Source organism: Sinohyriopsis cumingii, chromosome 16 (genome assembly GCF_028554795.1).
Source record: "Sinohyriopsis cumingii isolate HCF-2022 chromosome 16, ASM2855479v2, whole genome shotgun sequence".
Taxonomy (NCBI): domain Eukaryota; kingdom Metazoa; phylum Mollusca; class Bivalvia; order Unionida; family Unionidae; genus Sinohyriopsis; species Sinohyriopsis cumingii.
Window position 1 is genome coordinate 66,288,851 of NC_142976.1, and position 24,408 is coordinate 66,313,258.

Genomic DNA, 24,408 nt, shown 5'->3' on the forward strand with positions numbered 1-24,408 from the left:
ATGGCCTTAATACCGACGCACTATATAAAACTGTATAAAATGTTAATTAAAATATTTATATGTTGGATATCCTTTATAAAAGTATAATTGTATGTATGACGGTTTGTCTCTATTTTATTCTTCTTCTGATTCGGATTTCATTAGAGACTCGTGTAACTTTTCAATCCTTTCAATCCTGTCATTGATATATATATATATATATATATATATATATATATATATATATATATATATATATATATATATATATATATATATATATATATATATATATATATATATATATATATATATATATATATATATATATATATATATATATATATATATATATATATATATATATATATATATATATATATATAATTGTTATGATGATGCATATCATTTATGACATTACATAAATATCGTAGTTGTTATTTTAAAATATAAAGACAACATCCGTTTCTTTCAAAACATTTTGGGCCTGAAGAAGCATACATTAAATGCGAAACAAGTTGCACAGAACTATCGGCGTTTGTGCTGGGGTTTTTAATCCCAGTTACTATTATCTAGTATTTGTCAAATTCATAAGGTTAGTAAAATAAGCAAGAAAACGATACACTTCAGAAAATCAAACTTGATTCCATCGTGTGGCTGTCGGATGCTTTACTAAAGTTTACGTTCAAAAGATATAATGGCTTACACTGTCGAGCTTAGAGCTGAGGTGTTCTTCTGTTCAAGAATCCCCCTTTAAAGTTACCATTGTAATATTTTCCCGATATTTTCAAATTTTATTTTCATAGCATGTTTGAAAACAATCCTGTTCTTGTGTACACCTCGGAGGCACCGAACAGTGCAGCCCAATACTGTTAAAACTGTAAGACAGATCGACTGAAAACAATTTTCTTAAATCATATTTTGTTGTTAACTTTACTCTGAGTATAATAGCAAGCTGTATTTTAGTGTGTGTGTGTGTGTGTGTGTGTGTGTGTGTGTGTGTGCGTGCTCATGTACTACAGCAGAGTGAAACATGTTGATTTCCTCACGCGAGTACTTGTCTATTAATAGAACTGAATAGCAAACGTTAAATCTGTTTGTCAAACTTTATTTATAAGCAAAATTAATCTACTTATGTTTCTATTTATTGTGATATCCATTGTGTAATAAACTGGCAAACTAAAATTTTGAAAGGATAAAGAATGCGCTAAATAATGAATAAGAGATGTTCAAAATCTCTATATTGTTCTTACTTCTGAATATATTCACTACAATATTGATACTGAATAGAGTAAAATATGGAGGATGCTTCATTTATATTTAATTAACCGTAGTGGTGACATATATCAACAGAGTGCAACAACAAAAAAAAGCTAAATCAGTTTAATTGTAATAGTAATATTTGTATGTATGTATACGCAGAAGCGTAACTTTTTCATCACGGGCCCCACAGCAAACTTTTTGTACCACCCTCCCACGTTACTGTCACGGGCCCCAAGACAGCCAGGCCCCACAGAACGACTGTACCTGTGACCACGTTTGTTACGTCACTGTGTACACGGGATTTGAAGAGTTTCAAATCCAAATCTAGACACGGACATATTATGAACTCCGACAGTTTATGTACCATCTTTGCTAATTCTACAAAGTCTGCTGGTCAAAGATTGATTCTGATGCATGTCGCTGATTTCAATGTGATTAGGTGATAAGTGTGTGTGTGTGTGTGTGTGTGTGTGTGTAGTTTTAAGGTAGTTTTAACAAATTTAGTCATATCGCTACGATGTTTGAAGTGTGGCAGTTTATAGCGATGTCTAGCACAGTGTTATCATGCCGCAGTCATGCAGCATCATATCCCAACCGGTCACATTATTCTTACACGACGACAACAAGTCCTAACACTAACCTCTTAATACTGAGTGGCAAGCGAGGTAGCTGCAAGTACTATTTTTTAAAGTCTTTGATATGACGTGGCAGGGTTCGAACCTGCGATCTGAACCTGTCTAAACTTGAAGAGTTCTTATCCTTACAGAAAAGACCAAAGAGAAAAAAGGCAAAGAAAAAAATTATAAATAATATTCCCTCAAAGTACCATCATCTCCCACACGTCACAGTTATATAAAGCTCATAAGACAACGATGGTCGGCCAGCTCATTTTATGATGTAAACCACTCATTCATGTACACGTGTATTGTGTGCATTTATGTACAAAAGAATCAGTAGCATTGAATGGGGATATTTTTTTATGCTACACAATATTTTAAACCGACTAATTTAAATTTATAAGAATATGTTCTACGATTGCAGGAAAACATGCATAGGGGCCTACGCACAGAATCAACCGTACCTTGTAGAAAAACTCACCTTGTGTGTGTAGTTAGTCCTCATATACCTCTTCTTCTGTTTCCAAAAATATACCGACACGTACACTATCAAGGGTAGTGATACCAACTACAAGACTGACGCAGTACCATTAGTGTGTATACTCTTATCTGAACCGTGTGCATACCTAGAGCTAGCTGCGGTGCGACAGTAGATTTCACGCCACAAAGGAAGTCAAGCAGGAACATTTAAAACTCGAGGGGGACAGAACACCGAATAGATTACAAAGGTCTTCGTCTGTTGCGACAGTTTCGCAGATCAGAGAAAATCTTGATGAAAACAACAAATTGTAACTAAATGATTTCACGTCTCATTAAGAGACAGACAGTAATGTGATTATTTCAATAGCATTGCTGTGTTTTCCCCCGAAAAATACATAAAATAGCAACTGGACATCTCTCTCTCTCTCTCTCTCTCACACACACACACACACACACACACACACACACACATAATCATCTGATACATTTTGCCACGCCACTACAAACTCCATTTTTGAAGGAAATAACAATCCAAGGCATCCAGACTTAAGTAGTTCCCATCCACGAGAGAATTAATATTGTTATGACAGCGGTAATCAAAATAAAATACTGCATTGTATAATTTAGACAACGTAAATGTATCCAAAAGGTTATGAATAACAGACCCTAGCAGTGTATCATGCATTGAGTACGTTGTCATAGCATGGCAATGATTAGTAGCAGGTAGGGTACACACATCAAAAGTGTTCAATCCATCTGGAGCAATTTATTCATATTAATATAATGTGAACAACGAGCAAAACGTGTGTCGCTTTGAAAGGGTTTTTTAAGTGTCGTATCTAAACTGAACCGACATGAGTAGTAAATGGGGCCACATTACGGACAATGGGACTTAGCATTAAAAACACCCCTGGGCCACTTTAGGGACACTGGAAATTTAACATGGAGAAAAACGCTGGGCCACTTTAGGGACAAGGGAATTTAACATAGAGTTTGGGTCTGTCTAGGGACAAGGGAAATTAACATGGGAATAGAGTTTGGGTTTGTCTAGGGACAAGGGGAATTGAATATGGGATTTTTTTATTTTTTTTAAAAAAAAGTTTTTTTTAAATTTAAATTTAAATTTAAATTTAAAAAAGGGTAGGCAATGGAAAGGCTATCTCTTTTCGAGAAATATGGCTGGCCCTGAAAAGGGCCTTTGGGTTTATGTTAATATTAATATTAACATAGATGGCATCTGTCACATCTTCTTCTTCTTCTTCTTAAACTCCTTCTAACTGCCGGTCCATACACAAGTACCCTCTTGAGACATCCTTGTCTTTCTATGTAAACTCTCCTCATCCATTGACTAGTATCTGTCCTATCAACAACAGTCCACTTGGACCTGACATACATGAGCATGTCCGTCCTAAACATCATGGAAGACACAAGGGTGGATGACTCAACTGTGGTCCACATCTTGAAGCGACGAGAATAGGTGAATCAATGCAGTGAACTTATTTATAGGTACAGGAAGGATTGAAACGGATTGAATTCATTCACCAATCCGAACACGCGTTACAAAATTCAGTCAGCTCGCATCCAATCCGAAGAGAACAGTCTGTGACGTCACGTGGTCTATATAGATTCGTTAGCGCTTGTGTGCAGTCAATCTATGCGACAGTGATTCAACATGACGGAAACTCAGAAAACGATCCATTGGGGTGCACCAACAGGGGAGACTGCCCAAGGGAACCCGGACTTACTTTCAGAAGAGGTACATTGGGATTTTGTGGATTTTCTTACCTCGCAAGAATTTGTTCCGGAACCTTCGTTACCTTCTTCATTACCGCAAGTGGAGAATTTTAGACAGAGACAGAAAGAAGAATTGGAGAAATTTATGCAACGACAAAAGGAAGCGGAACAAGCTTTTCTCCTACAGCAACAGCAACAGCAACAAGAAGAGGTAAGAAAAAAACAACAGCAACAACAGCAAGAAGAAGTAGCAGCAAAGAAACAAGAGGGTGAAAATCAAACGGCTACGGTACTGTTGGACATTTTAGCGGAGTTAAGAAGTCTGAAACAAATGTATCAGACTTCTTTATCACGACCGAAGAGAATACGACCTTCCCGAGCTAAACACGCCAACCCTGTGACTAAGCCTATCGTACCACCCTTAGTGATTTCAACCCAATCATCAGAAGTAGGCCTCGGCCGTGGCAAAGGCTTAAGGCAGTTAAAGTTGATTGGTTAAACTCACCCCTACACCAAAATAAAAAGGCCCTTTTCAGGGCCACCCACATTTCTCGAAAAGAAATACAATTTCAATTGCCAATAACTCAAAAAAAAAAACAAATCAACAACCCATTTTTACCCTTATAGTACGTGTCTGTGTATGAGTGCGTGAGTGTAGCTTCTTATTTTAAAATCAAAACTCAAAGACACTTACCTTATATCATTCATGTATTCTTTTCTCCATTTTTTACAATCCAATTCACAATTCACCACAGAACACTTTAATTAAAAGTTCATTGACTTCTTCTTTATCCTTGTTTAGTCTCTCTGTTTTTTGAATTTCTTCACCGTTTTTTCCTCATTTTCTTCCCTTCTTCTTTTCTTCTCCTGTTTCTTTGCTTCTTTTAAATAGAATTGTCTTCTTTCTTCCTCTGAAGAATCCCTCTCTTCTTTCGAAGAATCCCTCTCTTCTTCCGAAGAATCCCTCTCTTCTTCTGAAGAATCCTTCTTTTCTTCTGACTCCTCTTGTTTCCTTTTTGGGCAATCTGGAGACCAATGTCCTTTTTCTTTACAATAATAACAGGTATCTTGACTTTTGTCTTTTTTAGCCCCTGTTTTTTTTTTTTTTTGACGGTCTGGACACTCTGAAGACCAATGCCCTTTCTTCTTACAGATATAGCAAGTATCTTGACTTTTATCTCGAAAGGAAGGAGAGTAGTCCGTCGGCTGGTCTGAAGAGAATTTTCTAATGACCCCTCGCAAAGCTCTGACGAAACGTTCGATTTGGTTAGTCTCTTCCATCGTTGTGCTCGGCTTGAGAGTGAAATGAATAGTGAAAGGACAAGACACACACCCTTTTATATACGCTGGTCTGCCATGACTATAAATTAGTCTATCGTGTTTAAACTTGAGTCATTTGACGTTTTGCACTCAAGATGAAACGATCCTATTCATTCGAGAAGAAAGAAGAAGAAAGTAAGAGGCAGAAACGTGATCTATCGCCTCGTACCAGGGCTGAAATCTTGGCACAAATTCATGCCAGTGATTTTGAAGAGGACATGAGTGAACCAGAATCCGAACCCTCTAAACCAAGTTCACCACCCTTAGTCAACCCTGAAAAGTACTATTCCATTCGAGAGACGGAAAAGCGCTCCTCTAGAAAATTTAGAACCACGGCTTACACCTACACGGTGAAGTTTAAAGATTTCAAGGCCGACGTACCCTTGGAGAAAGCAGAAAGGTTTATCACCGAGATGTGGGATTCTTTGCTCACCTCACTCAAGCGACAATGTCAACCCAAAGAAGACGATCGCTTGACAGTATCCATACATCACGACGGTTTGAAATCCCCTGTTTGGATCGAGTTTAGCAGACCCGCAGAACTAACCCCTTCCAAAGTCATGGACAAGATTCAACACGTACAACAATCTAATGACCAGTTTGACATCACCGATGGTAAAGCCACACTGAAAATGGCTCACGTCTCTCTTCCTCAAGGGACAGGACGCAAAAAGATGTTATTGGTGGACGACCTTCGCAACACCAAAAAGAGTCTCGTCCGAATTAACAACCCTCAAGACCAGATGTGCTTAGCCCGTGCCATCGTGGTGGGACGAACCTATGCCAACAAGAACGACACGGTAGAATGGAAAAGAACCTGGGAGAACATTCGAAAATCGAACCGAACCAAACAACGAAACGAAGCAGAACTCCTGTTGCAACAAGCTGGCCTGTCCAAAGACACACCCTGTGGCATTCCTGAGATGCAAAAATTGCAAGATGCCCTAGCTCCACGCTACACCTTGAAAGTGCACCCTCAAGAAATGCGCGGACCTCTGTTGTTTCGAGGCCAAGACTTTAAGGACGGAAAATACATTCATGTTTATTATCACGATGACCATTTCGATACCATTACCACTATCACCGGACTCCTGGGATACAGATATTACTGTGAGAAATGTGATTATGGTTATAACAATCGAGAGCAACACAAGCATTGTGGATGGAAATGCCCAGGATGTTGGGCCTCTCCACCCTGTCTGAGCGAAGAACCAGTGCCTTGTTCGACTTGTCTGCGCACGTTTGTCAGCCCTACCTGTTACCAACAACATTTGAAAACACAAGGTTCACAGAAGAAATGTGCTTGTCAACTCCTGAGATTGTGCCCTACGTGTAGACAAGGCATACGTACCAACAGTACCAAGGCACACGTATGTCGAGGAAAGAAAAAATGTCACATTTGTCACCACATCGTCGACTTGGAACACCAATGCTACGTGCAAAAATACCAACACCCACCAGAGAAAGAGGACGGTCACAAGAAGAAAAGCAATTTCATCTTTTTCGATTTCGAATGCATGCAAGAGACCGGCATTCGCATCCCTAATTTCTGCGTGGATCATCGAGCGTGCGAGAAGTGCATTCAAGAACCTATCTTCAGTCACTGCAGCAAGATTCCTGGAGGACGTGAAAAAATCTTTCGGGGATCGAACACGTTAGCCGATTTCGCTCGATGGGTCTTAGACCCCATCGACAAGACGTGGAGCCAAGAGGACATCGAACGTTACGGAGATTGTCATCGTCATGCCACGGTGATGGCTCACAATTTCACCGGATACGATGGACAGTTTCTTCTCAGATACTATACGGAACAAGGCACCGAGCGTCCTAAAGTGACTTTGAACGGAGCCAAAATCATTTTCATGCAAGTGGGACAAGTGCAGTTTAAAGATTCGATGAGTTACTTGGCCATGCCTTTGAGTCGAATGCCTAAAACGTTTGGAATGACAGAAATGGCTAAAGGGTACTTTCCTCACTTTTTCAATACGGAAGCCAATGAACATGCCGTTCTACCCCATTTACCTGAGGCTCACTATTACGACCCCGACAACATGCGTACCGAACAACGAGAAGCTTTCTACGCTTGGTACCAAGCTCACGCCTCGGACCCTTTCGACTTTCAGGAAGAAATGCTAAAGTATTGTCGTTTCGACGTGGACATTTTACGGCGTTGCTGTGGAAAATTTCGAGAACTGTTCATGGAACACGGAGGGGTCGATCCTTTGAAAGAAGCTTGCACCATTGCCAAAGCGTGTTCCTTAGTGTATCGACAACGATTCATGCCTGAAAACACTGTGGCTGTCATCAGTCCTCAAACGACCCACTATGTCAAGCGTCAATACTCGGTCAAAGCCCTACGTTGGTTACATTACTTGTGCGACAAGGAAGATAAATGGATTCAGCATGCCCGCAACGGAGGAGCCGAAAAGACCATCGGAACGTATTCGGTCGATGGCTGGGACTTAGAAAACCCCAAGATCGTGTACGAGTTTAACGGTTGCTTATTTCACGGATGTCCCGTTTGTTACCCTGACCGTGACACTAAAAATCAGTTTTTACAACGGACCATGGAAGACTTATACCAGGACACTTGTCAGCGACGCCTAAAGTTAGAACAGCAAGGATACCAAGTGGTGGAAATGTGGGAACACGAGTACGATCACCGTATGAGAACCGATCCCGAGTTTAAACGCCTCGTGGAAAGTTACCAGTTCATGGACCCGCTGAACCCGAGGGATAGTTTGTACGGAGGAAGGACCAATGCCACCTGTTTGCTGTACCAAGCCGACGAAGAGAAAGGAGAAGAAATCAAATACTTGGACGTGTGTTCGCTGTATCCCTACGTGTGCAAATATTGTCGCTTTCCTGTAGGGCACCCACAATTGCTGACGGAACACATCGACCTGAAAAACATTCGACAATACGAAGGCTTGATCAAGTGTAAAGTTTTGCCGCCCACGAACCTATACCATCCCGTCTTACCTCACCATTGTCAAGGCAAACTGATGTTTCCCTTGTGCCGTACTTGTGCCGAAACGTGCAACCAAGACCAGCCTTGCCATCACACCCAGGAAGAACGTGCCTTGACGGGAACCTGGGTCAGCGTAGAATTGTTCAAAGCTCTGGACATGGGATACCAACTGTTAGAAGTGTACGAAATTTGTCACTTTCCTAAGACACAACAATACCACAAGGGTGACCCTACTCAGAAAGGCATTTTCGCCGACTACGTGGATGCCTTTTTGAAACTGAAACAAGAAGCCAGCGGCTATCCTTCCTGGTGTCACACTCCCGAAGACCAAATACAATTCAAAGAGAAATACTACGAACAAGAAGGCATCACTTTAGACCCCATCGAGAAAAACATAGGCAGACGATCGTTTGCCAAAGTGATGTTAAATTGCTTGTGGGGTAAAATGGCACAACGACCGTGTTTACCCAAGACGGAATATTTGACAGAACCTTCCCGCTACTTCCAGATGATTCACGACAAAACCAAATACATGAAACACGTGGACGTCGTTCGAGAGGATTTGATCTTGGTAAATTACGAAGAAGATCTGGACTTTGTACAAGACGACCCTTTTGGAAATGTCATCATTGCGGCTTACGTGACAGCTCATGCTCGCTTAAAATTGTACGAAGCTTTACAACTGTTAGAAGAACGCGTCCTGTACTTTGACACGGACAGTTGCATTTACATCCATCACCCGAGTCAACAGCACCCTGACATCGAAGGAGACCGTTTAGGAGCCTGGACAGACGACCATCCCGACGACAAGATTCTAAGTTTCGTCAGTGGTGGCCCCAAAAATTACGGCTACGAATACCGGGACAAACAAGGAGAAGTGCACACGACGTGCAAAGTGAAACGACTGACTCTGAATCATCGTACCAGTCGAGTGGTCAACTTTGGGTTATTGAAAGAAGCCTTGCAATCGGGAGAGGATGGAAACTTTAAAGTGACCACCTATCAACCGAACAAGATTGTACGTTTACCCACTCACCACATCGTCAGTCGACCCTTGGAAAAAGTCTATCAAATTGTATACCAGAAGCGAGTGCGACTTCCCAATCACTTCACCTTACCGTACGGTCACGTCGGTATTGGTCTGTATATAAAAAGGAACCCTAGGCAAGATCGATAGTTCATTGTTCATTGAAGTAACTTACCATGTCGTTGACGAAGAAGAAACCAGATTGGTTAGGAGTCAAATGTTGGACATCATCGAGACCAGGGTTTTGAGGCTTGGACACAAGAGGTGGCCCAGTATGCACGAGAGTTATTCAAGGAAAAAAGTTACTTCTCAACCCGTGTTAGTGACGGTGCCAGAAGAACCCGTCACCCAGGACAGGACTGTCGTGGACAGGCCTGAAAGACCCTTTCGGGAGGACACTTGTGTGACCTTACCCCCTACTATAGAACTGGTTAGAACTTTACCCAAAACATGTGGTTGTTGTACAGACACTTGTTTTTATTCCACGTTCATGGTTATCATGTGCCTTTTATTCTTGTACTTAAGCCTTTGGCTTTTATGTATTTTTGTCTTTCGTATTCATGTTTGAAAAAAAAACATTCAATAAACGTGTTCTGAAAAAAAGTATATAAACTCTTGTCTTGTTTGTTTTTCGTGTCACAAGTGACATTTCTCACACTATGGCTACCTCTGCTGTCTCTGCTCCCTCTTCCTCTACTGTCAAAGTCATCGACGAACACTTAGATCGTGCCAGTTGAGAGGCTTTGTATCTTCGCCATCCCTTTAACATGCTCATTGCTGGACCTAGCGGTTCAGGCAAAACCGAATTCGTCAAACGTTTGATCGAACATAAACATCATTTGATCGATCGACCCCCTCAACGGATCGTGTGGTCTTACAAAGAGTGGCAATCGGCGTACAACCTCTTGCGAGAAAGTCAAGGCGATTCCATCGTGTTTGTGGAAGGCATTCCTAAAGAAGACGACGGCATCGTCTCTGACTCCCGTCAAACCCATTTGGTCATTTTCGACGACATGTTAGGAGAAGACGAAGAAGAAATTAAACTGTGGTTCACGCGCAAAGGGCATCACCGTAATGCCAGTGTCGTTTACATCACTCAAAATTTGTTTCGACAAAGTAAAGCCCATCGCACCATCAGTCTCAATGCGCATTACGTGGTCTTGTTTAAAAGCCCTCGAGATAAATCGCAAGTGCAAGTCTTAGCCAAACAGTTAGGAACGCCTTGGCTGACTCAGGCGTACGACGATGCCACTCAAACGCCACACGCCTATTTACTCGTCGATTTGAAACCTACGACTCCCGAGGATTTGCGATTTCGTACCCACTTGTTTCACCACTGTTGCCAAGACGGAGGGCCTGTCCTGTACACGTCTCCGTCCTCGACTTAATTTCACTCCCCATAAAAAAAATCTATAAAAACCTCAGACCCTTTTTCGTCTGTCTCACACAGTGTGAACATTACGTCCCTTCAGTCGCATCTTCCCGTCAAATTGATTCGTGCCTTGTATGGCATCAGTCGAGAAAAAGATCCACAAACACGAGCTCGTGTCTTAGAAGCTAGTCTCAAAGAAGTCTTACGATGCTTCACGGTGACGGCGCGTCAATTACTCCAAGGAATCATTCAGATTCCTCATCAAACCAAACGCTTTTTTGATCGAAACAGAGTCGCTTTGGTCCAACTGGCCGATCCCCGCATCGACACTCAAACCAAAAAACAAATCATTTTGAAACCTGGAGGGAGCGGTACTCTAGGAGGGGTCATCATTCGCTCACTCTTAAGATGGGATCCTAATGCCCCCAAAGTTATACCCAAGACAAAAGTCCAACGAAGCCCCAAGAAGAAAAAGACCAGGTCCCCAAGGAGAACTTCTCCAGTGGCAGGACCCTCCTCTGACCAGACACCACCACCCCGGAAAAAGAAAAGAAGCCCCCAGAAAAAGAAACAGAGAAAAAGTCCCCAGAAAAAGAAAAGTCCACAGAAGAAACCTAGTCGCAAGAGAGGCACTTCGGCCAGGACGCAACCTTACACTCGCAAACCACGATCTGCCACGGCAGTGACTGCGTCTCCGGCATCCTCACGTTTGTCCACTTCTCCGTTGATGACACCAGGAACTGAAGAGTACTTGGAAACGTTGATTACACCAAGAACTTGTCCGTTGATGACCCCCAAAAGAACTTCCCCAGTGGCAGGACCCTCCAATTTAGTGGCAGTGGCTGCTGCTCACAAAGTACCTTCTCCCAAAATCAAAGTCCATGAAAGATCGGGCATGTTACAAAGTTTACTGGATTTGTCCAAGCAAGAACTGGCTCGATTTAGTCCGTTGCGTACCCCTGCACGACGTGTCATGCCTGTCCTCAAACTGATACGACGTAAAGACAATCAGTGGCGACGCGTTCCAGTATAAAAAAGGCCTGTGACCAAGTAGGGTATCAGTGGTTTTTTTTTTTGGTGCTCCTGAAGACTCAAAGATGTCACCCTCCAGAAAACCCCAAGGAAAGAAAAGGAAAGGACTGCCACCACGTTTAGCCAAACATGGGGACATGTTATCTGTCCTGTCCAAAGCTTCTCCACCCCTACGAAAAAAACTCATTCAAACAGCCTCCAAAGAGGTCATCGATACCGTGTGCGAATGTTGTTTGAACGTTTTGAGAGGCACGATCACTTTGTCCAAACACCAGAAACAATGCTTAAGCAAGCATCGTCACGTTCTTCGCCAAATGGTTCGAAAGAAAATTCCCATTCGTCAAAAAAAGAAGATGTTGGTCCAACGTGGAGGCATTTTGCCTCTCTTGTAAGGTCCCATACTGAAAGGAGTCTTGGGAACCATGTTGGGAGGACTGGTGGGAGCAAGATAAAAAGGCCCTCGGAAGTCCCAAGATCTCAGAATCGACCCCTGACAACCCCATGGAAGGACGAAAACTAGCTTTAGTGCCTTACAAACGATGGAGGGAATACCATCGGTGGCAAGAACAACGCACCCCGCATTTCCCTCCCAATCCCAATTTGAGCCAGATGTCCCAGTTACAACACGAATTGCAATCCTTGATGGATCGCCAAGATTTGTCCGAAACAGAAAAATCGCAAAAGTACGGTCAACTCTTGCAACGACTGCAACTCTTTCACCAGAAAGCTTTAGACGAAACAGCTCTACCCACTCTGAAAGATTTTAAGACCTTGATGAAAAGTCCAGCACCATCACCAGTACCAGTACCACCAGTACCAGTGAGCAAGACAGAAAAAGGAGAAGAAGAAGAGGAAGGGTTTCAAACTCCACCAGAAAAAGTACGCAAGTTAACAACACCATCTACCTCCAGAATTGGATGGATTAAAAAGATGATGGCCACCCCTTCTCCATCACAAGAGAAAAAGAAAGTGAAGACAGAAGTGAAACAAGAACCGATATCCCCCGCTCAGACATCCTCCTCTTCGACACCTATTGCCGGCCGCACACGCAAAGCATTGCAATCCAAGAAAATAGCCCAAGAGAAAAAGAGTAGCATCCTCCAAGAGTGGGTGTCTTATTAACACACCAACCAACACAAAAAAAATGGAAAAAGTCTTAGCCAGCATTTACTACGATCCCTCCCATCCTGCAGGTTACGCAGGAGTTCAAAAATTGTATCGTGCTGCCAAAACGCGACTGAAAAGTCTCCGTTTACCTCAAGTGCAACGATGGTTACAAGAACAAGCTACCTACACTTTACACAAACCCATTCGACGCAAGTTTGCCAGAAGTCGCACCCGAGTGGAAGGCATCGATCATCAATGGCAAGCCGATTTAACCGATGTCTATCATTTGGCCAGCTACAATCGTGGCTACAAATATTTGTTTTGTGTTATCGACGTCTTTTCCAAATTTGCCTGGGTCGTGCCCTTGACTTCCAAATCGAGTAGCGAGTTAGTGCGAGCCCTGCAACGGGTGTTGAAACAAAGCGGTCGTCACCCTCTTCGATGGCAAACGGACAAAGGCACCGAATTTCTGAACCAAGCTTTCCAAAAAGAATTAAAGAAACGTGACATTCATTTTTTTACCACCGAGAATCCCGAAACCAAAGCCAGCATCGTGGAACGTTTTCAACGCACTTTGAAAGAACGCATGTGGAAATATTTTACGCATCACCACACTCTGAAGTACATCGACATCTTACCACACCTGGTGCAAGCGTACAACCAATCTTACCATCGAAGCATCGGACGTGCCCCGCAAGACGTGACTCCCGACAACGAAGTGTTGGTGTTTGAGCGCCTGTTTGGTACGTCCCGACGAGGGCTGTCCCCAAGAAAAGTGGAGAGTTGGCCGTAGGAGATTGGGTGCGCATTGGCAAAACCAAACGCACTTTCGACAAAGGTTACTTACCTAACTGGACGACCGAATTGTTTCGCGTCACTGGACGAGTGCATGGCCGTCATCCTGCCGTCTATAAATTGGAAGACATGAACGGAGAAGTGCTCAAAGGAACGTTTTATTTGCCCGAGTTACAACGTGTCACCAAAAAAGAAGACGACGTGTACGACATCGAAAGCATTCTCGAACGCAGAACCCGTAAAGTGGGCAAACGACGTGTCAAAGAAGTCAAAGTACGTTGGAAAGGATATCCGCCCAGTTGTGATTCTTGGATCGACGCTTCGCAAGTCATCGACTATAAAAAGAAGTGACCATCATGCCCTTTCACACATCACACGCAGCTACGTCGACCACTCCTCCTTCACCCAGTTCTTCTGTGCAAGATTTACAAAAACAACCCTTGTGGGTGTGGTGTGGAGAACGTGTGCCTAAAACGCAAATCGTCTTTTTCTGCCAAATCTTCGTGGTGTATTGTGTCATCGGGGCAGCCATCGCCAATTTGAGTTTGCAACAAGGAGACAAACAATTGTGGACCATTTTATTGAGCAGTTGCATCGGTTACCTGCTTCCTAATCCCTCCCTGAAATTCACCTCGAACGGGAACCCCGGGAACCTTGTGTCCAGTGCCAGTGCCAGTCACCACTTCAATCACAACCAGAACCCCATTTTAGACGGAGACACGCCTCTGACGTCCAGTAACCCCTCGGACAGCCACAGAACTCTGGAATTATGAGTCACCAAAACCAATTTTACTTAACTTTACCCAGTGACAGTTCCATGGAGGTGTTTCCCAAGAACACGTTGTGCTGTTACACGGCCAAATTACCTCAGGCCATCCAGTTAGATCACGAAGCCCATTGGGAAGTGGCTTTAGTAGAAATGATTCACCCGACCCAAGTCCTCAATGTCCTTCCCAATCAAAATTTTTTTGACGTGGAAGTTCATGACGAGCAAATGCAACAGTGGATGGATAGCAATGTCAAATATGACAAGAAAACCCGTACACAAAAGTACACCACCTATCACTTGTTCATTCCCCCAGGCTATTATTTTAGTGGTCAACATTTGGTCAGCACCATAACCTCCAGGTTTAATGTCGTGTTTCTGAAAGCTTTGGAGCATGTCAACAAAAATGTCACCATGGAGTACCACAAAGCAGCTCGTCGCTTCTTGATGAAATTTGAACGAAGTAAAATCCTGTCCATTTTATTTTGTCCTGAATTGTTTGACATGTTGGGCGGAGACATGGACATGAGAAAGACCATGATCAAGAAAAACGAATTACCCATCGTTTACGACAACGAGTCTTTTAGCAAGTTATTTCGTGCCCCGGTAGAACTGAACCAAGGACTGAATTTGATGTTTGTGTACTCCGATATGGTGGAGTACAACGTGGTGGGACACACCTCCGTACCGTTACTGCGTGTCATTCCTTTCAAAGTAGATTCTGCCACGAACACTGACGAGCAAGGTGGAAACACTTACCACGTCCACCGCGAATTTGTCCATCCTCACTATTTGCCTGTCAGTAAGTCGTATTTGGACACGGTCAACATTACTATAAAAGGAGATTTGGGACAAAATATTCCATTCACCAAAGGAAAAGTCACGGTGAAACTCCATTTTCGAAAACGGTTTTCTCACGATTTGTAAGTCATGTATCCAGTGTACCGAGAGGTTGCTCGACAGCGAGGACACGGTTTAGGAGACATGTTAAAATCGGCCTTTCGTTCGGTGGCCCCGGTGTTGAAACCGATGGTGACACGCGGATTGCACGCCTTGAAAGATGCGGCACTGACGCAAGGCAAAGAGTTTCTCCAAAATGTCATCATCGACAAACAAAACCCTAAAGAAGCCTTCATGAGGGCAGGCAAAAATGTCTTGCTGCAAACGGGCAAAGACATTTTGGGTCACCGAGAAACACCTATAAATGCCCTGCACGCTACTGAGTCAGGCATTCAGCAAGGACAAGGCAGAAAGAGACGACGAAGAAAACACCCTTTCACCAGACTTCAAGCTAGAAAGGCCAAGAAAAGAAGAACCGTTCGAGACTTAGACGTTTGCGATTATTGAGAAAAGAGACAAAAAAAATGATGCACCGAGAATCTTGCGCTTGTTCCAAGACGGAACTGGATCTGTTTGCCATGCCCCCCACGATGATGACGATGCAAGAATCCCAGTGGGTGGAATTTCACCCCGTCTCCTCACTGACCGATTCCGCTCCCATCGAGTTTGAAATCAAAGGACAGCCCGAAGATTACATCGATCTGAATAGCAGTTACTTGTACCTGAAAGTCAAAATTCTAGATAAGACTGGAGGTGCTATAGACGATGAAGCAGTAGCTCCCGTCAACAATTTCATGCATTCCTTGTTCAGTGGAGTGGACTTGTACTTGAATAACAAACTGGTCAGTAGCAGCATGGATACTTACCCTTATCGTGCCTACCTGGAAAATCTCTTGACGTACGGAATAGATGCCAAGAACACTCATCTCAATGCCTGTGTGGTATGGGAAGCTGACGAACCTACCAAGTTTGAAATATTGGAAACTGATGAAAAGAAAGACAACAATGATGGATTTGTAGAACGAAGAAAGAGAATCACGGGAGCCGACACAAGTTTAGAACTGATGGATCGTTTGCATTTGGACATGTGGTTGCAAGAAAAGTATTTGCTGAACGGGGTGGATGTCCGCCTGAGACTGAATCGTAGCAGTGCCGCTTTCCATTTGATGGCTGATAGTGACGGTTACAAAACCAAAATCCTAGAAGCCAGACTCTACGTACGCCGTGTGGAAGTGTTACCTAAAGTGGGAAACGACATCAGTCAGACGTTGAGCAGAACGACCGCCAAGTATCCCATACGACGCGTGGAAGTGAAAACCTTCACCATTCCCAAGGGACAGCGATCCATGATCGAAGATCATCTGTTCCAAGGACAGTTACCCAAACGTTTGATCGTTGGTATCGTCGAGAATACAGCCTTCAACGGAGCTGCCGAAAAAAATCCTTTCTACTTTCAACACTTTGGCGTGTCCAAAATCGAAGTCAGTCGCAATGGCAAGACCTTGTGTACCCGACCTTTCGAACCTGACTTTACCAAGAAGAATTACTTGAGATCGTACTTGTCCCTGTACGAAGCCACCGGACAGTTAGGAACCAATACCAGTCACGGTATTACGTACGAGGATTATGCAGGAGGCTACGCTTTGTGGGCTTTCGATTTCACTCCAGACCAAGGCAGCGACGAGGGACATTTCCACCCTATAAAATCCGGCCGGATTCGTGTGGAAATTCAGTTTAAAGACCGAGACCCTGATGAAACGGTGAACGTCATCCTGTATGCAGAATTCGATAATACCATAGAAATCAACAGTTTGAGAGAAGTCATCCTAGATTACTAGAAACCATGGAAGACTGTTATCCCTCTTTACCTAGTGGAGAAACTTTTAGTGTTGGATTATTGTTAAAAAATGTTAGAGTTGTTGTTGTTTAGTGTTAAGTGATTTTTGAATAAAAAATGTGTTTTGAAAAATTGTTTGATGTTATATTGTTGGATTATTGTTAAAAATGTTAGAGTTGTTGTTTAGTGTTAAGTGATTTTTGAATAAAAAATGTTGTGTTTTGAAAAAAATGCCTTTGTCTTTTGTTTAGCTATAAGAATGTTGGATTGATGCTCTTTCATTTCTTACTATTCCTCTCATGACACTCACTAAACGTTGCGACTCAAAAACCGTGTGGGGGATGTTTTCCTTCACGTCCGCGCTTTGACTTTAAGAACCGGGGTTGTTTCCAGTCTAACCATCCATTGTCGACTCATCCTCCTACGAAGATGTGCTCCAAACTAGCTAAGCTCAACGAAGCCTTCGTGAATTTGCATAGGGTCAGACACAGTCTGATACCGAAGCCAGAAGAAATAGAGAATGTGAGAATGTTAAAAATCACCTGACAGAAGAGCTCTTCAGAGAAGAAATCAACAGGGAAAAAGAAGAATGGACAGAGAAGTACAGACTTCAGATACAGCAGCAACAGCAGCAACAAAAACAACAGCAGCAGCAACCTGAAGCTGACAGAGACTTTGTCGATTGTGGTATCGACACCAAAGAGTTCTTCTTCTCTTTTCGAAGAAGCAGACCTATCGCCAGAAAGTCTATCCTCAGAGGACATCGCATTCTTAGAAACTAAAAAAGAATGCCATAGCAAACAAAAAAACAGCCCTTTTCATGGCTACCCAATACTCTAGAAAAGAAATAACAATCCATTTGCCAATGTGTGTAGGTAGAGTAGTGTGAAAATAAACACTAACTCTTTTTTAAAAAAATGTGAGGGTATGTGTTTGTGTGTTTGTGTTTGTAAGTGGTTAAGTAAGTTGGTATGGATAGTAGATTAAAATGATGTCTTTTTTTTTTGGTGTTTGAGGTGTAAATTTGGGGTTAGATTGGATTGCTTTGCGTATGTGGATAGTCTGTTAAAGTGATTTATAAAAAATTTTAAAATAGTGATGGGTAGCATAAAAAGTGAGTGAGTGTTTCTTTTAGGTCCGCGCGTTGTTGTTTATTGGTCATGATGTAGGTAAGATCAATTTTATGTTTCTAGGGGATGTTTTCCTTCACGTCCGCGCTTTCACTATAAATTGAAACTCGTTCGGCAGTCCAACTACCCTTGTTGATTGATCAACACCAAAAATGAACACGAGACTAGAGAAACTGTTGGAACTTCATGTGCATCTGGAATATGCCAGGCGCATATTAAATGAACTGGCCGTGGAAGCCATTGTGGAGGAGGGAAGGATAAGAGAGGAGGAGGAAAGAAGAAACAAAGAAGAAGAGGAAAGAAGATACAAAGAGGAAGAGAGAAGATACAAAGAAGAGGAGGAGGAGGAGGAGGAAAAGGAGAGAAGAAGAAGAAATTTCAGAATCCCAGAAACCGAAAATTGGGATTCTGAAGCCACATATCCTGCCTCTGCTCTCTCCCCCCAAAAAGTTAAAAGTAACTGGGGGATAAGATGTGTATGCGGCGCCAGGCCTGGAAGGTGCCACCATTAACCAGGTGTCCATGAAGTTAAAAAAAAAACAGCCCTTTTCAGGGCTACCCAATACTCTAGAAAAGAAATAACCATAAATTTGCCAATGTGTAGGTAGAGTATTGTGAATATAAACACTAACTCTTTTCTAAGATAGTGTGAGGGTATGTGTTTGTGTGTTGGTGCTTGTAAGAGCTAAGGTATGTTTGTGTGAATAGTAGATTATGGGTTTCTTTATTGTTTCTTAGCGTATGTGAAGAGTATAGTTAGGGTTTTGTAACCGCTCACGTACGATTGTGTGGATAGTAGATTATGGATTTTGTTTATTGTTTCTTAGCGTATGTGGAGAGTATAGTTTGGGTTTTGTAACCGCTCAGGTACGATTGTGTGGATAGTAGATTATGGATTTTGTTTATTGTTTCTTAGCGTATGTGGAGAGTATAGTTTGGGTTTTGTAACCGCTCACGTACGATTGTGTGGATAGTAGATTATGGATTTTGTTTATTGTTTCTTAGCGTATGTGGAGAGTATAGTTTGGGTTATGTAACCGCTCACGTACGATTGTGTGGATAGTAGATTATGGATTTTGTTTATTGTTTCTTAGCGTATGTGGAGAGTAAAGTTTGGGTTTTGTAACCGCTCACGTACGATTGTGCGGATAGTAGATTATGGATTTTGTTTATTGTTTCTTAGCGTATGTGGAGAGTATAGTTTGGGTTTTGTAACCGCTCACGTACGATTGTGTGGATAGTAGATTATGGATTTTGTTTATTGTTTCTTAGCGTATGTGGAGAGTATAGTTTGGGTTTTATTATATGAAATGAGAAAAGTAGGGGGATGTTTTCCTTCACGTCCGCGCTTTCATTATAAGAACCCACAGTATTCGTCGTTCAAACCATTCTACAAAGAAGATGGCTTCTAACCAAATGGACAAAATACAAACATTGCAAGACGTTTTAGACAACTTAGGAATGATGGAACAGATGTTAATAAGACTCGTTGAAGACCATTATTCCTATAGTCCCCATCGTGTAAAGATGGAAATTAATAACTTAAAAAAGGTAAAGGACAAGATTAGTGGTGTCATGAAAGAGATAAAGGAGGAGAAGGAGGATGAAGAGAAAAGAATAAGAATAAGCAAATGGAACGAAAAAATTGAAAAAGAAGAAGAAAATGAGAAGAGGAAGAAAGAAGAGGAGGAAGAGAAGAAGAAAGAAGAGCAGGAGAAAAAAAAGAAAGAGAAGAAGAGAAAGAGTGTAGGAGATAAAATAAGAACTTGGTGGAGAAAAAGAAGAAATTAGAAGCAGAAGAAGAAGAAGAAGAAAACCCAAAGGCCCTTTTCAGGGCCAGCCATATTTCTCTAAAAGAGATAACCTTTCCATTGCCTACCATTTTTTAAATTTAACTTTAAATTTAAATTTAAAAAAACTTTTTAAAAAAAAAAAATAAAAAAATCCCATATTCAATTCCCCTTGTCCCTAGACAAACCCAAACTCTATTCCCATGTTAATTTCCCTTGTCCCTAGACAGACCCAAACTCTATGTTAAATTCCCATTGTCCCTAAAGTGGCCCAGCGTTTTTCTCCATGTTAAATTTCCAGTGTCCCTAAAGTGGCCCAGGGGTGTTTTTAATGCTAAGTCCCATTGTCCCTAATGTGGCCCCATTTACTACTGACATGTGTAAATAATGTCATCGAATTTGACCCCACTTCCAGTCTGCAATAGTAAAATATGTCATAGAGGCAATATTGTTTTGTAACTTTGCTTATATAAGTTAATGTTATCATGATTTTGCAGAATATTGTCAACTTTGCCGGGTGTTTTCATACTGCTTGAAACAGGAAACTGAAATTCAAATATGTTGCAAAACAAATATATCCATGAAACAATTAGTACTTGGAACCAATAACAATTTACAAATAATATTTATTACATTTTCCTGCATACAATTTAAATCTTTGGATGTATCTATATTTTCTTTTTTATTTGGATAATTGATCCTTTCCTTTTAAAAGTCAGCACGTGTGTCAAGTAGAAAAAATTACAATCATTGTTGGCGTCTGTTAGCTATCGTATATAACGGTGTGGTTAGCCTTCCACCTATCCACCGAACCCCCCTCCCCCCCCCCCTGCCCCCAGTTCTTCAGCCACCAGTTATACTTGCTGCTTTATATAGCCTATCTTACGCTGAGAAATGGCATAAAAACCAAAACAACACCAACACCTCTTTTTTCAACCCTTAAACGCTTTCTATTAGGATGTTTCCGGTTATACCAGTGTGTGTGTGTGTGTGTGTGTGTGTGTGTGGTGTGTGTGTGTGTGTGTGTGTGTGTGTGGTGTGTGTGTGTGTGTGTGTGTGTGTGTGAATTTCAAATGTTTCTACAGAGATATGGGTTAAATTAGTTTCGACCGCACATTCGATTATCATCTGATTATAAACGTATCTTGCAAAACTCATCAATTGCGCATGTGCGTTGGAAAGTGTCGTGATATTGAACAAGACTATTCAATTATACATGATGTTATGGTTGTTTTTTATAAACCTTTTGAATTAAGAGCAGGAAGTATAGCGATTATACGACCTTCAAATGGAAATATACACTATATGAGAGGGATCATCTGAGGACAGTTTGATATGTAATCTGACTGTCTCTAGACAACTTCACACTTCTGAAGAAAACACCCTTTTCTGGGCGCATCTCAGGGAATGGACCGGAGACAGCATATGTTCTCCACCCCAAGCCTCCAAAAGTGCAATGCAATCGTAACGTTTCATGAAATAAATTTTATTTAATGTTAGATGGTTACAATTATGCCCTTTAAACGATAATAATGAAGTAGATTTTTGTGACTTTTCCGCTTATGACAACACCGGTGATTCCTTTCATTAAACATCTCGCTTACTTGGATGTATTCCATCTGACCCTCTCCCACGCCCCAACGATATATCTGGATAGGGTGCCGATTATGTATCCGGCAGAGATAAAATGAGCTGAAATTGAAAAACTTTCCTTACATGGAAATATGATATCCCTTTATTTATTGAATACATTCATATTGTGTTTGAACGAGTTCATCCTTATTTATACCTGGATAGAAACGGGTACCTCATGGTGCATTTTTAATTTTGAATTAAGTTCTAGTTGTGATTATTTTACACAGAACTTGCTCACATGCCAACAAAATGCGTTTCATTTTAATTAGGCTAGTACTGACATTATTTCACATAATTATATCATAATGCGTGTCCAACCATGGCTTTTGAAACGTAACCGAATTTTGTAAACCTGTCAAAGCATGAGAAAGAATAGATCGATACTTAAAGTATCAAGTGGTGTACCTGATAATCATACATGCTGTCCAGCGAGCGTATAGTGAACGCATGGGCAATATTTATCTTGGAGATGGGTGGGGAGAGGGGGGAGGTAATTTACACTGTTATGAATTTCTACAGAACATACATATCAAAGGAACACAAAGATCATATAAGTATGCAGAAATACCTGACGTATTGGCACTGTTGGTAGGCCTGTTAATTGACAGTTGTAAATTCATAAATTGCAAACAAGTCTCGTTAATCATTATATTCTCTTATCTTATATATGTTTTGAATACTTGATAAGGTAAAATGTATGGTATGATCCCTAGCGCGTACTTATCTTCAACTCTTGAGTCACGCCGTATTCTTCTAGTACTGTTACTTTCTGTGGTGTTACGTATTACTCCTGCTTAACATTTACTTACTTGGCCTTGCAGACAGCTCCGGTAGTAAGAGCGTCCGCCTCTGATGGAGGAGGTCGTGGATTAGAACCCCAGCAGAGTAATACCAAAGACTTATAATAATGGTATTAATGGATGCCACGCTAGGCGTTGAGCATTACAAGGTTAGTGTTAAGACAGTGCCAGGATAATGTGACTGGGTGGGACATCATGCTACATATCTGCGGCATGATGTCCCAGTGATAGACATCACTATAAACTGCCAACACTGCAGACATGGTAGCGACCTGACGGCTAAATTGTTACGGCTACATTAAAATTCAGTATACACACATTTCTCCCTGCAAATAGAAATAAACTCCAACAACTCTATCATCATTATTATTTAAAAATAATTACTGTAGTGCATTACGTTTGGTCCCAATTCTTCTTCTCTGGAGCTTATATCAAAGAGATCATTGACAGCAAAGGGATGATAACGTTTTATAAGAACAGAAAAGAAAATATTCTGCTAATATACTGGAGATGAATATTACCGGTTATCAAAGTGTTAATGTATAGATAAAGATGATAACTGTAGAACTTCTAATAACTGTAAATCTTCAATATCATCCTGTCATGCAATTATGTGATCATGGTTTCTATTATAAACAAAACTGTAGCAGGAAAGAGAAGCAGTCTATGTTGATTCAATTCTTTCTTTCTTATTGGATCGTCTAGATAGAGACTTTCCTTTATGTCAGCTGATTCTCTATTTCTGACAAAGCAAATGGAAGGCTTTGTGAAGTTGTTGTTGTTGTGGGGTTTAACGCCATTTTTCACTATACATGGCGGCCCAGTATTAATGGTGGAGGAAGAACCCGGGAAAACCCCGGAAAGAACCACCGACCCACTTACATTATGCATATGTATAACCCGTGTTTCCGTGAATGACACGAAATGACAGGAAAATCTAGACAGCAGCTGAAGAAAAGAAAGAAACGAAAACACTTCATTTTTTGTAAATAAAGAAAATGGATAGCTCATTGAGAATTGTCTCTATGAATTGCCAGGGGCTGGATGACCCAGTCAAAATACGGGATCTTTTAAATTACCAAAAAAAATAAAGAAGGAATACTCGGAATATATGTTGCAAGATACACATTTTATAAAGCGATGGGAGACATATTATCGTGGGGTTATGGCTGTTTAATTATTCTGCATCCAGTTCAGTGGGGTTAACTTTTTATTGAACAATAATGTTCAGATTATCATGCATAGAGTAAAGGTAGATGTAAATAGCAATACGATAGTTTTAGATATTTCAACTCATAATTACAGGTACACACTTATAAACAGTTATGGTTTACACACCAAATTTCTACTCTAAAGTAAGGTATGATATAGAAGATTTAGGATATAGAAGATTTCAACAATCAGCATGTAATTATTAGAGTGGACTTCAATCTAGTTATGAATCAAGGTCTTGATACATATATTTTTACAGCTAAACAACCCTAAGGCAAGATATGCCGTAATTTAAATTTGTGCTGAATATAATCTAATTGATATCTGGCGAGATTCAGCACGATACACTTGGAGAAAGAATAAGCCCATCAAGTATGCAAGGATAGATTTCTTCTTAGTTTAAGAACTCTTCTTACAATGATTAATGCTGCCTCTATAAAACCAGGTTGCAGAACAGACCAATCTCTTGTCCAACTAACCTTTTCTGTTGAACCCCCCCCCCTTACAAAAAAACAAAAAAATACAGAACATTTTGTAAATTTAGCAATTCTCTTTTGAAAGAATATGAATACATAGCTCTTGTTAAATGGATTATTTCAAGACTGCAAAAGCAAATATGTCCCCCACTGAAAAGTATAACTTGGAACCAACTACAGCTTTTGAGATTAGATTCTCCATTAATGACCAATTATATTTTAAAA

At 41.2% G+C, this 24,408-nt stretch overlaps 1 protein-coding gene across 2 annotated transcripts in view; it reads right to left on the reverse strand.

Annotated features, from left to right (window-relative positions):
- Nucleotides 1–22,650, reverse strand: part of LOC149780698 (uncharacterized) — a 57,950-nt gene extending 35,300 nt beyond the window's left edge. Inside the window, exon 1 of one of the 2 annotated variants that reach the window (XM_089936404.1) lies at nucleotides 22,505–22,650. The gene's annotated coding sequence lies outside the window, so the exon portion shown is untranslated. Of the gene's footprint in view, nucleotides 1–2,340; nucleotides 2,479–22,504 lie in introns of those variants that run through there. The other variant, XM_089936403.1, reaches the window with a different exon arrangement.
- Between the last annotated feature and the right edge of the window lie 1,758 nt (nucleotides 22,651–24,408).